This window comes from Protopterus annectens, chromosome 5.part1, assembly GCF_019279795.1.
Source record: "Protopterus annectens isolate FY-2018-M chromosome 5.part1, PAN1.0, whole genome shotgun sequence".
Classification (NCBI taxonomy): domain Eukaryota; kingdom Metazoa; phylum Chordata; order Ceratodontiformes; family Protopteridae; genus Protopterus; species Protopterus annectens.
In genome coordinates, this window is record NC_056736.1 from 166,204,248 (window position 1) to 166,216,519 (window position 12,272).

The following is a 12,272-nucleotide window of genomic DNA, read 5'->3' on the forward strand; positions in this document are numbered from 1 at the left end:
CACCTTATATAACAACATCAATTAAATCATAAAACAATGCTGGCTTGAATCAGGAATGCAACTGGAAATATCTTCTGTGATGTAATAATTTTATTTAATTTTATTGATTAATTGTTTTATGATTTAATTGTTGTTATATAAGGTGTGTTCTTTTTTTACTGGTATTATCTCCTGGTAGGCTGATTGCTGAGGTGCTAGAGATTTTGCCATTCCATTAAAAGATAGAAATAAACCCCTATGTCAACTACTGGACTGATAAATGACTCACAAACAGGACAAAGATAATCAAAATAGGGGAAGTTACCTCCACAAAGAGACCTGTCATCAGTGGAGTCCCCAGGGTTCTGTGCTGGGACTTCCTGTTTGGCATCTACTTTTCTGAAGTAAAAGCCAGTACCAAACATATCTGGCTGACTAAGTCTGCAGATGACTACAAGCTAGGGACACTCATTAAACCCCCCCAAATGACTTAACCATCCTGCAAGAAGATTTGTCTCAAATAAATAACTGGTGTCAGACTCATGGTCTGAAACTAAATGCCAAAAATGCATTATTGTATCCTTTTGAAAGTCATTTACCCCAGGGAACTACTACATTGATAAAAGTCCCGTAAGAATAACCCAGCTATTTGGGATTTGAGAACATATGCAGACAATGACATAAAGTTTGACCAACATGTGTCTATTTTTGTAAGGAAATCCTTCAATATTGCACAGCTTATAAACAAAGGGATTGTGTTTAAATCCAGGGGAAGTCATTATCCCCTTTACTTAGCCCACATTAGGCCAGTCAATGAATATAATGCCCCCTTTAGCATGTATCTGCCCTGACACATGCAAAAACGGGAATGCCCACAAAGCTACCTTACTGAAAGGGTACAAGGCTTAAACAATGTCTCCTACATGGACCAGTTCAAAACTCTGTCACTATATTTGGTATCCTACAGACGGCTAAGAGGTGACCTGTGTCTGGCATACAAGGCATCCTCCAACCCATTACTGATGGATTTATTGCACATCAGAAATATCTTCTTCCACAGCATCAACAGAATGGTTTAGAGGGACAGGTATATTTCACAGAGGATACCGCTGCTGTGGAACAGACTCCCACCCACAGAAAAAAAAAAGAAAAAGCAAAGTTCACCCAGTCCACTTTCAAGCAGAACTTAGATTAATGGATGGAAACAGAAAATATACCCCATGACTGCCTCCTGTACTACTAATGAACAGATGCAGCTGCTAAATGCTTTATTCCATGCATGGGCCCCTTCAAATTATCTATGGTATGATCTCAGTTATTCTCACTATAGGTAATGCATAATAACTGAGCATAGGATGGGTAAGGTCAATCTATAGCCAAATAGGATAAGTTATTTTGAGCACAAAAGGAAAATTGGTCAGGCTTAAAATAGCCTGCAAGGGCAGCTAGCATAGTACTTACCTATAAACCTATCAACTTATGAAGAAAAAGGGTCTATATTACAAGACCAAAAGAGCAGAATCGTGAACACCTAAAGAGCGAGAAAAACAGAACCTCGAAGTGTTGTTTGTCAGATCGCGGTACAGTGAAGATTGGAATATTTGACCTTTCCTCACTGTAGTGCGATCTTGGAGTTAGAACATATATTTTGTGGGGGGTGCAACCCCCTACAATAACAAGTTCTAGGTTCCGTATCTTTTGCTCTTTAGGCATTCACGGTTTTAATTTTTTGGTCTTTTAATATAGACCCAAGATAAAGGTATGTGTGTGTGTGTGTGTGTGTGTGTGTGTGTGTGTGTGTGTGTGTGTGTGTGTGTGTGTGTGTGTGTGTAGGTGTGCATGTGTGTGTGTCTTTATTTCTGAAATCATCAACTAAATGTATGCTACTGTAGGTAAACATCATGACATATTTCTCTTAAAAGCTTTCTAGAAAATTCAAAGCATTTCATATTGACGTATACCTTTAATCTAAGCAACACCAGCAGGTTTACATGACATTTTTGATGGCATATATTTTGTCACTTGATTAAAAAAAACATGCATATTTGTCACTTTTTTTCTGACAAAAAAACACAGATTTTGTCAAATATACAAGCAATGTTTTCTTATGAAGTCATAACTACAAGTTTCTATGAAACTGATACTTTTGTCTTTTTAAATGCATAGCAGAAAATGTTTGTGACACATGCCAAGTGGCATCCACACATCTGAGATGCTGTCATCATCTTGCCATTAGTTCTGTTTACTTATACAATGTATTATATAGAGATCAGTCTACATCCGTCTCATCCAGAAAAGTTGATAATATGTTGAAGAAATAAGATGTATTGGCTTGATACTTATCAGCGGTCCAGAATTTTGCAGAATGTCCCTGATTTTGCCTCATATTTTTTGCCCTGTCCTCTGTAAAATTGTTGATTATCTGGTAAGTTGGAATCACTATGGAATACCGAAATCCCACAATCCCGAGACTCTGAATCCCGAGGACCAGAATCTTGAGATTGCGGAGTCTCGAAACTTAAAAAAAAAAGACAAGTAAAACATACAACTAACTATTCTAACGTGTATACAGGGGGACAAGCCCCTCACACCCCCCACATGGAGGGCTGTGCCCCCCACACCCCCTGCAACTTAAATATACTAACTCTGAGATCACACTACAATGGAGTGAATGGCAAAGTTCTCGTTTTGCACTGTACATCAATCCCCATTCACTACGTTTGAGATTCTGCAATCTCAAGATTCTGGTCCTCAGGATTCAGAATTTAAGGATTTTGGAATTTCGGTATTCTGTAGTGATCCTGGTAAATCACTGAGGATTACAATCCATCAGTAATGCTAGTCATTAGCATTTCATACTATTTACTGTGCACAAAATGCATGTTGATGCAAAACCTTTTCTATTAATGTTTTAGATGAATTAGAATACTATTCAAAAAATTTCTCTGACTATGGTAATTGTCCCCCCCATCATTTTTGGCTTTGTCCAGAATTCTTGGGTAAATAAGTTGAGAGACATGATCAGTATTTATAGGCAGGGTCAATCTGAATTCAAAATAGCCATAAGAAATTGACAAACTGCAGCCCTTGCAGAACAATCAGTTTACAAAAAAATGTAACTATCAGTTACTTCATATTAATGAATGAAAGCTGTAGATCAGTATGTGTGGATTTACCTTTAAGAAGCTACCCAAGGGCTTGCACTAGAGTATAAATACTGAGCACATGCAAGTCTGACTGCCATTTTGTAGTTAGCTGTTGAGATGTGAACATGTATGTATGTAAGCTCTATTTGTTAGTTAGTTTGTTCATATTTAAAGATGCTGCTACTCATCCTGATGTATTTATATACATATTAAAGCATCTGAACAAAGCCCTAAACCTTCTTATTACTTGTAATAGAGAAACGAGTGATATGGTGTCAGAAGTGGCATGTTTAAAGGACATGAAGTCAGAACCGGCATATCTGAAAGGGCCTGAAGTCAGAACCAGCATACTAAAGGGGCATGACATTTAAAATAGCTTGGTGAAAACAATTTAAGGCACTTATCCAGATGTTGATTTGTTATTTTAATAAATCATTGTGTCAGTGAGCCAGTTTTGGTGTGCCTGAACCACTTCTTTTATTTTATTTGGCTTTATTTATATTTTTTGCGGTTGTTCCTGGTATTCTGACTTATCCAGATGTTGGTGGAATATACAGCAGTGGACCATCCCAAAACTGTGCATACTTCATAAAACAGGTCAGAAATGCATTTCAGGTATTAAATCTTGCTCAGCACTATTTCTTTTTCACATTATATGAAACGAGGCATACAGAGCGGTCTAAATAAATTTTGTGTAAACCAATATGTATGATATTGATAATAATATTCACATTACTACAGAAAATGTTTGAAATAAAGTCCGAATTACATAAAAAGAATAAAATTAGGGGAAATGACCACATTTTCACAAATCATGTGGATTTTCATATTAAGCAAAGGTATCCGAGTTTTCAGAAACATATAAAGTGTTTGCATGTTTGTGCAGTGTTACAATAAAGCTATTTCACAAAGTACACCCGTTGCAAGGCATATTTCACAAAGTACAGCCATTACAGAGCATATTTCTCAAAGTAAAGTATTTCAGTGCATTTGAATGTTGTTACAAGCTCACAGAACAGTTTGTTCATACATAATTACAAGGGCCACATTTTCAGTGTGTTTGTGCATACTTTGTGGGCATGGCAGATGGATTTTGAAAGCCGAGTGCACTTGTGCTTGACAGTAATATTGCTAGGAATCGGAGAGTGTTTGAACAAGGGTATGGCATTTTCATACAGGCTGCATTTTCTGATAAATTAGCTGGGTCACAAGCTATAGAAAGGGAGGGTTCATTTGTATGCACCTGCTATTTATGCTGGAGAAGGAAAAAAACATCATACTGTTGTACAGGCTGAGTCAAAGGAGTGCTTAAAATGTAAATTTAGAGAAATGTGTAATCCAGACAAATGTTACAATGGAAAGGCACCCATTGTACACAAGGAATCAAAAAAGCCTGGTGAAACCTTTGCAGTGTATATAACTGAACTGAGAAATGAAGCTAAAACGTGCAGATTTGTTGACTTAAGAGATGAGTTGATAAATGACAGACGTGTGGTATAAAAGCTGAGGCTATGAAAAAGATTTTGCTTTGCAACGGTGATTTAACTTTGAATAAGGCCATTGAGATTTGTCAGATATACGAGCTTACAGAAAAATACACAAATATGCTTACTAATGAGAGCAGCTCTAGAAGGTACAGTGATAAAGCTGTTGATACAGACTAATAAACGTACACCTCATGTTGAATATTCATGACAATACAAATTACTGGCATGGATATATATATATATATATACATATACATATATATATATATATATACATATACATAAAAGAGTCCATCATTAATGAACACTTAATAAACTGCACTCATCTTTTCTGCTTGTAGTAAAGCATTTACATGGAATTTTAGTGTTTTTTTTTAATTAGTTTTCATTTATCTTTTGAATTTCAGTTTAAGGAGGATTTTAACCGTTTTGTACCATCTTTTTTATAGAATCACATTACTTTTCTACTGCTTCGTGCCTGCTTGCTTGGTCTTAATTTCAAAGCTCATGTTGATAGTATGCAGCACATGATTAAAATAAATAGGCCCAAGCACATGGCAGCTATAACCCCTGCAGCACCTACTAGTAAACCCCAAAACTTTCTAGCACATTCTTTACTTTGCACACTCAAAGTATGGGCCACCATGCACATTCATTGCCAACTGCCGTAATTGTGGTGGAAGTCATGAATCTAAAAGAGAAAAGTATTTAGCATTTGGTCAACAATGCCACAAATGTAATAAATGGAATCACTTCAAAAGATTTTGCAAATGAGGGGGGGGCGGAGCCTAGATGGCACTGAAAGCAGCACTTTTTAGAGCTCCTTAAAACTACTTTAAATAACAGGAAATTATTATTTTTTTTATTTTGGGGAAAACAGTTAATTATAGTCCCTTAGTATTTTTATTACTAGTATTTCAATTTTGGAATATTTTCTTCAAGAATTTCCTGTCAGAAATCACTGGAGTTTTTAAAAATAATTTGGGAAGATGAGTGGCTCAAAGAACTCACATGCAGAATCTACTCTGAGGAAAGAAATTCAATTGATATCTTCAACTTTACAAGAACTATCTATTAAAATGGACATTTTTAAAGACAACTTAGAAAACCTGAGAGAAAGTTGTCATACTCAAACTGAAACTTTTAAAAAGCTTATCCAGCAACAGCAAGTCAAAATATTAAACATTGAAGAGTCCTTATCTGATATAGATGGAAGGCTCAAACAGGAGGAAACCCAGGGTGATTTTCTTCAGCAACAAAATAAATGGCTTATTAACAAACTGGAAGATATGGAAAATAGAGAAAGGAGGACTAATGTGAGAATCTTTGGTTTACTGGAAAAATCTGAAGGAGATGACATAATTTCTTTCCTTAATTCATGGTTACCTGACATCCTTGAACTAAAAGAAGGTTTCTCTTATGGTATAGAAAGAGCCCATTGAGCCATTGGGAAACCCATTCCTACATCTTCAACATCCTCATCCAGGTCAGTCATGGTTAAATTTCTCTCTTATCTAGATAAAGAGCTTGTTCTGAAATGTGCTTGGAGAAAGTTCCCTCTAAAGTATAAGCAAAATCTAATTAGATTTGACAATGACTTTTCCTCCAGAGTCTTAGAAATGAGAAAGAAAGCCTGGCCACTGGTAAAGTTACTCAAACAAAATAAAATAAAAGCACAACTAGCATATCCTGCAAAAATAAGGATTTTCACTTCAAATGAAACAAGGACATTTAATGACATCGAAGAAGCAATAACTTTCATAAAGAACAATAATTTGGTCACAGTTCTGGAAGAAATGGACTGGTCTCTTACTACAACATTAAAAAGATCCCCTGAGAAAAATAATTGGATTGATGTAAAGAAAAAAAAGCAAAGAACTGACTCAAAAAGTATTCCTTCTACTGCTTCTCTCAAAGAATCAACTAAAACTAAAAATTCAGGCTAAAGGTAACACATATGTATTTGTCTACTTATATTTCAAGCTACTCACAAAATATCTGTCAGTAATATGAATACTCCCTTCACATACAATAGACTTAATGATTGCTTTATTGTGTGATGGTGAAGTATAAAAATGAGGGTTGGGGAGGGAATATTTAATATTAATGTAACGTACTACAAATACTGACTGTACAAAGTGTTTAAATCTAATAAGCAAGGATCGTTATTGGCATGCAAGTTTTAAATATGTTTGACTCATTTGAATCATTTGCAATGAAACACGAATTAATTCAGCCTAGATAATGAATATATCCTGTTGAATTATTTGTCAAATATTGTTATAGATTTCACTTAAAGGTTCTGCTTCTCACAAAAAAGTGAAGACAAGCTTTTGTTACACGAGACACGTAGGGAAGCTTCACTGCTTAGTCCGCGAGCTCCCTTAGTGTACTGTACGCACTATCGTAAAGGCTGAATGCTCGTTTGATAAAGTAAAGTGCCAAAACACAATAAACACAACACAATATATCGCTGTTAAGTCATTATACTTTCTAATTTAATATATGTATTAGGAACACAGTTTTAAGCCATCATGAAGTGTTTATTTGAACATCTACCTTCCATCTTAAAGATATGTGACAAAACCCCTTTAACACAAGTGTTGTATTAGCAAATCCTTTCTTTGTTTAGTTGTCAAATAATTTTATAGCCAGTGAAAAAACAAACATAAAGTACTGGAGTCCGGATTATCTTACTACCGGACATGATGTTGACGCAACCGCACGATTCTAGTGTGTAATCACATTACGCTTCCTTATGGCCTTAAAGCGACAGTACCTCTGTAAATAGGATAACTACTCAATATATATACTGTATGAAAGAAGGGATGGAAAGAAGGTATTACAAGGCATGAATATATTACAGCTTATTGTTAGATATTATAACACAAAAATAAAGGAATACATTTATACATATAAAAGTAGAATATTCAGCATTAGACCCATGGTTAGATACTTTGAAGTTCTCCATGAATCTGCATTATTTAGTTAATAAAGAAAAGAAATGACTTAAGAAGTATGCATGTCACCATATTCAATGAAGTATCAATGGAAGTTTTGGTATACTTAGAAACAGTTACTTGACTAGATGAGAAAGAATATGTAAGACATAATCTGATACTGGGTCTTTACAAGCTTGCAATAAGACAAATCTCATATATATTGTATTGAACTATAGCTTATTATAGTACAAACAGTGAATAGCTTGCAAAATATTATTATTTCAGACAAGCATGTCTAACCTGCAAGAATACATTATTAATGGAATTTTTCTGCTGAAAATGAATAGTTGTAAGGGCACTCGCACTATGAAACTAGCTAAATGAATATTTCATCTGTTTATCATTGTCATTATCTAACTTACAGCTACTATTAATGTTTGGTCATTGAAATGCAATTCTAAATTGATTTGTTTCTTAGAATTGATATTATACGAATGTAAAATAGAAATTTAAGACCGTGCTCAACACATGCAATAGAATTTTTAAGGCTATTAGTAATTTAATATCTAACGAACTTTCTATTGAAATTTAAGGCTGTGTAACAAACATGATATAGAGCTCTGCATGTGTAATTGTTGTATAGCATAGCCTTGAGCAGCATTGTCTATGCTTTGGAATTCATATATATGCAAAACTTGTAGTTCAGAAATTTAAACTAATCCATAACAGCGATGACAGATGTTAGAAATTGTTTAATTCTCTGAGTTTTAAATTGTTACTAGTGTAAACAAATTGCACAACACTGACTAAAGTATGCTCTATAAGGCAGTTACGAAATGAACTGGTCATTACATAGATACTCATAAGATGGAAAGGAAATGGATTATCGAACACATTACATGATAATTTACTTATGTTATATAAATACTTTATTAAAAAGGAATTATACCTGAATCAATGCACATGATGTAATAAATGATAAAACTTAAATGCTTGAAATCTACACCAGGTTATTCTGCAGCAAGCACATCTCTAAATAACTTTGATTGAACTAATCACATATGTTTGACTTGATCAATTGCAACCTCCAGAATAATATGCAAAGGAGCCTCTAATTTTTCATTAATGTTTGGTTCAATTTCTGCAACGAAGGTTAATCTTCTTGAGCTTCTTAGTTCACTTAGATTGGGAATGTTATACATTCCATGTTTGTTAAAAGATTATTTTAAATATTTGTTTAGATGCATGTAAAAGGTCTACTATTATACATTTGTTGATTTTTTTCTTCTGACTTCATTCAATTTTTATTTTATATAGTTTAAAAGGAAGTAACAGCCTCACCACTGAATTCAATGTATTTATGGAGATTATACAACAATTAAATGACAAAATATACTATCATCATTTCAATCAAAACTCTTTAAGTACAAATTAATGAGATGGACACAGTATTACTCTCATTAAATGTAAATGGTTTAAATTATCCTAGGAAAAGATCTAACTTACTTAAATACCTAAAAATAAATAAAGCACAAGTGTTTTTTCTACAGGAAACTCACTTTAAAGCTAATGATAATTTCACTTGGAACCCAAATTACTTCCTAAAGCTATCTAATTCATCATATAGTAAAAAAACAGGGGGGTATTAATATTATGGAAGAAAAATATTATTAATCCGCAAGTTTTATTTAACTATGAAGACAAAGAGGGACTTTTATCAATAGTAATAGTAAGATATAGTAATAGAATCTGGACATTGGTGAATTTGTATTGGTTTCCGGGTATATGTATAGAAACTATTAGAAAACACATAGAACTTATTAACAAAACATCTAAAGGTGACTTAATTTTGGGAGGTGATTTTAACTGCATCTTAGATTGCCAGGAGACTACCAACAAAATATCTTTTCGTATCACATCTACAGGGAGAACTCTTAAAAAAATGGATAGATAACTTGCAGTTATTAGACTCATTTAGTCTTAAGAATGAAAGTTCATTACTATTCTCCCATAGTGATTATAGATTTAACACTCAAACAAGAACTGATAAAATATATGTATCTCATGATTTAAAAATGAAAATATTGCATTTGTCTATAATCCTCTGTCCCCGTCTGACCATAACTTGCTTATTCTTAGAATTCAAATGGATTTCAAAAGATTGATAATCACCAAGAGAATTTCAGCATATTTTACTAAATTAAAAGAGTTTAAGCCATTGTTAGATTTGGAAATAAAATATTTCTTGGATAGAAACTATACTAGTGGCATAAATATAGTTATTTTATGGGATTCTCTAAAGACATATCTTTATGGCAAAATGATTTCTTGGTATAATAATAAAGCAAAGGAATGGGAATCAGAGCTAACTAACATTCAAAAACAAATCATAGAAACTGACATAAATGTGTTAGAAGACCCTGTTGTAAAAAAAGGAGATTGAAAAAATAAATAAAAAATATAATGATATCTTATTGCATAAAACCAATTTGGCCTTAGAAAAAATAAAATTAAATTCTTATTCAATCTCTCCCAAATATATGCATAATATAGCTATGAGATTAAAAAGATCTTCCAATGCAAATAATATTACAAACATAATTCATGAAGGGGATAACAAGAAAAAAGTTTCAGATATAAGTGAAATTTTGGATGCTTTTAAATTTTATTTCACAAAACATTATAACAATAATGACCCACTTCATAACAATACAAACATATGCCTAGATAACTTAAATTTAAATAAAATACCAGAGAGCAAAAACATGAATATTCAAAAATAAATTATGATAGAAGAAATTAATGAGAAAAGTAAAAGAGGTAAAAATAATAAAACCCCAGGCATAGATGGAATCATTATGGAAATTTATAAACTATTCCCATCATCTGTCATAACAATACTACAAAAGGCACTAAATGGAACATACTCACAAGGCACAATTCCACCATCATGGAGATACTCATTGATTACACCTATTTTAAAGGAAAATAAAAATCCCACTTCATGTAGCTAATATAGACATATTTCACTCCTTAATAATGACTACAAAATTCTTATGTCTATTCTGGTCAATAGGATCAAACAATCTCTAACTAAAGTCATTAGTGATGACCAAACAGGGTTTATTTACAACAGATGCACCCATAATAACATACATAGAATCTTAACCACTATAGATATTTTAAATAAAGACACAGCTGAAGCATTAATAGTGACACCTGCGGTGGTGGTGCTGCGGTAGCGTTGCCACCTCACAGTTAGACGTTGCACATTCGATTCTCAGTTAGAGCATCTTCTGTGTGTCGACATGTGTGAATGGGCACTCCTTCGTTGAAGGTTGTGCATTAGGCCCAGCAAGCCAGCACATAAAAATCTACTGCCAATCATTAGTGGACCAGAGTTCCACTGTGGCGACCCCTAACCGAGAAAAGCCGAAAGACAGTAGATATTGAAAAAGCATTTGTTTCATTAAATTGGAATTACCTATTCAAAGTTTTACAAATTTATAATTTTCCTACACAATTCATCGCTATAATAAAGAATATATATAGAGACAACCTGGCATATGTAAAATTAGGTCCATTCACATCGGAAGCAATTAAAATTATTAAGGGTACCAAACAAGGATGCCCCATGTCTCCAATGTTATTTGCCCTAGCAATTGAACTTTTTTCCTCTGAGATTCGTTCAAATCTCATAATTAAAGGCATTAACATTTATAATAAATGTAACTCCAAAATAATGTTATTTGTTGATGATATTTTACTTACCTTGTCAAACTCAGATGAGTCTCTATGTGAATTAAACTCTATTGCTGAGAAATTTCATCAGATCTCAGGTCTAAAAATTAATGCTTATAAATCGAATCACATACTATTAAATAATAAAAATAAATAAAATACTAACATAAATCAAATACTTGGTAAACAAGTTTCCTCTTTAGAATATTTAGGGATTGTTTTATGTGAAAATCCAGAACTAACTTTATCTACAAATTACAACAATATTCTGAACACCCTAAAATTATCAATAGGAAAATGGAATAAGCTGTATTTAACCTTTGAAGATAGATTACAGTTAATAAAAATGGTCATTCTCCCAAAGGTAAACTACATTACACAAGCTATCCCTATAATTCCTAGCAAAAATATCTTAAAAGATTTAAATAGAATCATTATAAGTTTTCTTTGGTACCCCCCCCAAAAAAACAGAATAGCTTATCTGAACCATATTAGGCCCTGGGAGATGGGAGGTATTAACTTTCCTGATTTAGAAACTTATATCAAAGCATCCATTTTCAAAACAATAGTAAATTGGATAGATCCAAAATTTTCCTCAGCATGGAAAACATTACATACTGTTATTTTTCAAGAGGAATGTAAATTAGCAAAAAAATATACAACTAAATGAGCAGAATAATAAGCTCTGTTGCTTTATTTGTGTTAACTTGCTACTGCTTACCTAGAGCAGGCTTTAACTGTTTTCATAGTTATTTACTGCATTTTTTATTATCTTCACTTAAAAGTACATTTTAGTCGAAATTAGTCTAATTCAAGTCGAAAAGTGTTTGTTTGCTGTTTAATTTAATTGTTTGGCTGCCCACTAAAGTGTGCTAGCCTGTACTACTGACTTATTGCCTTTTGTGCGTTTAGCGCAGAGTTGCCACTAGAGCACCATCGGGCAGTGCCGGTTAAACAAGGTTAAACTATTTCTGGCT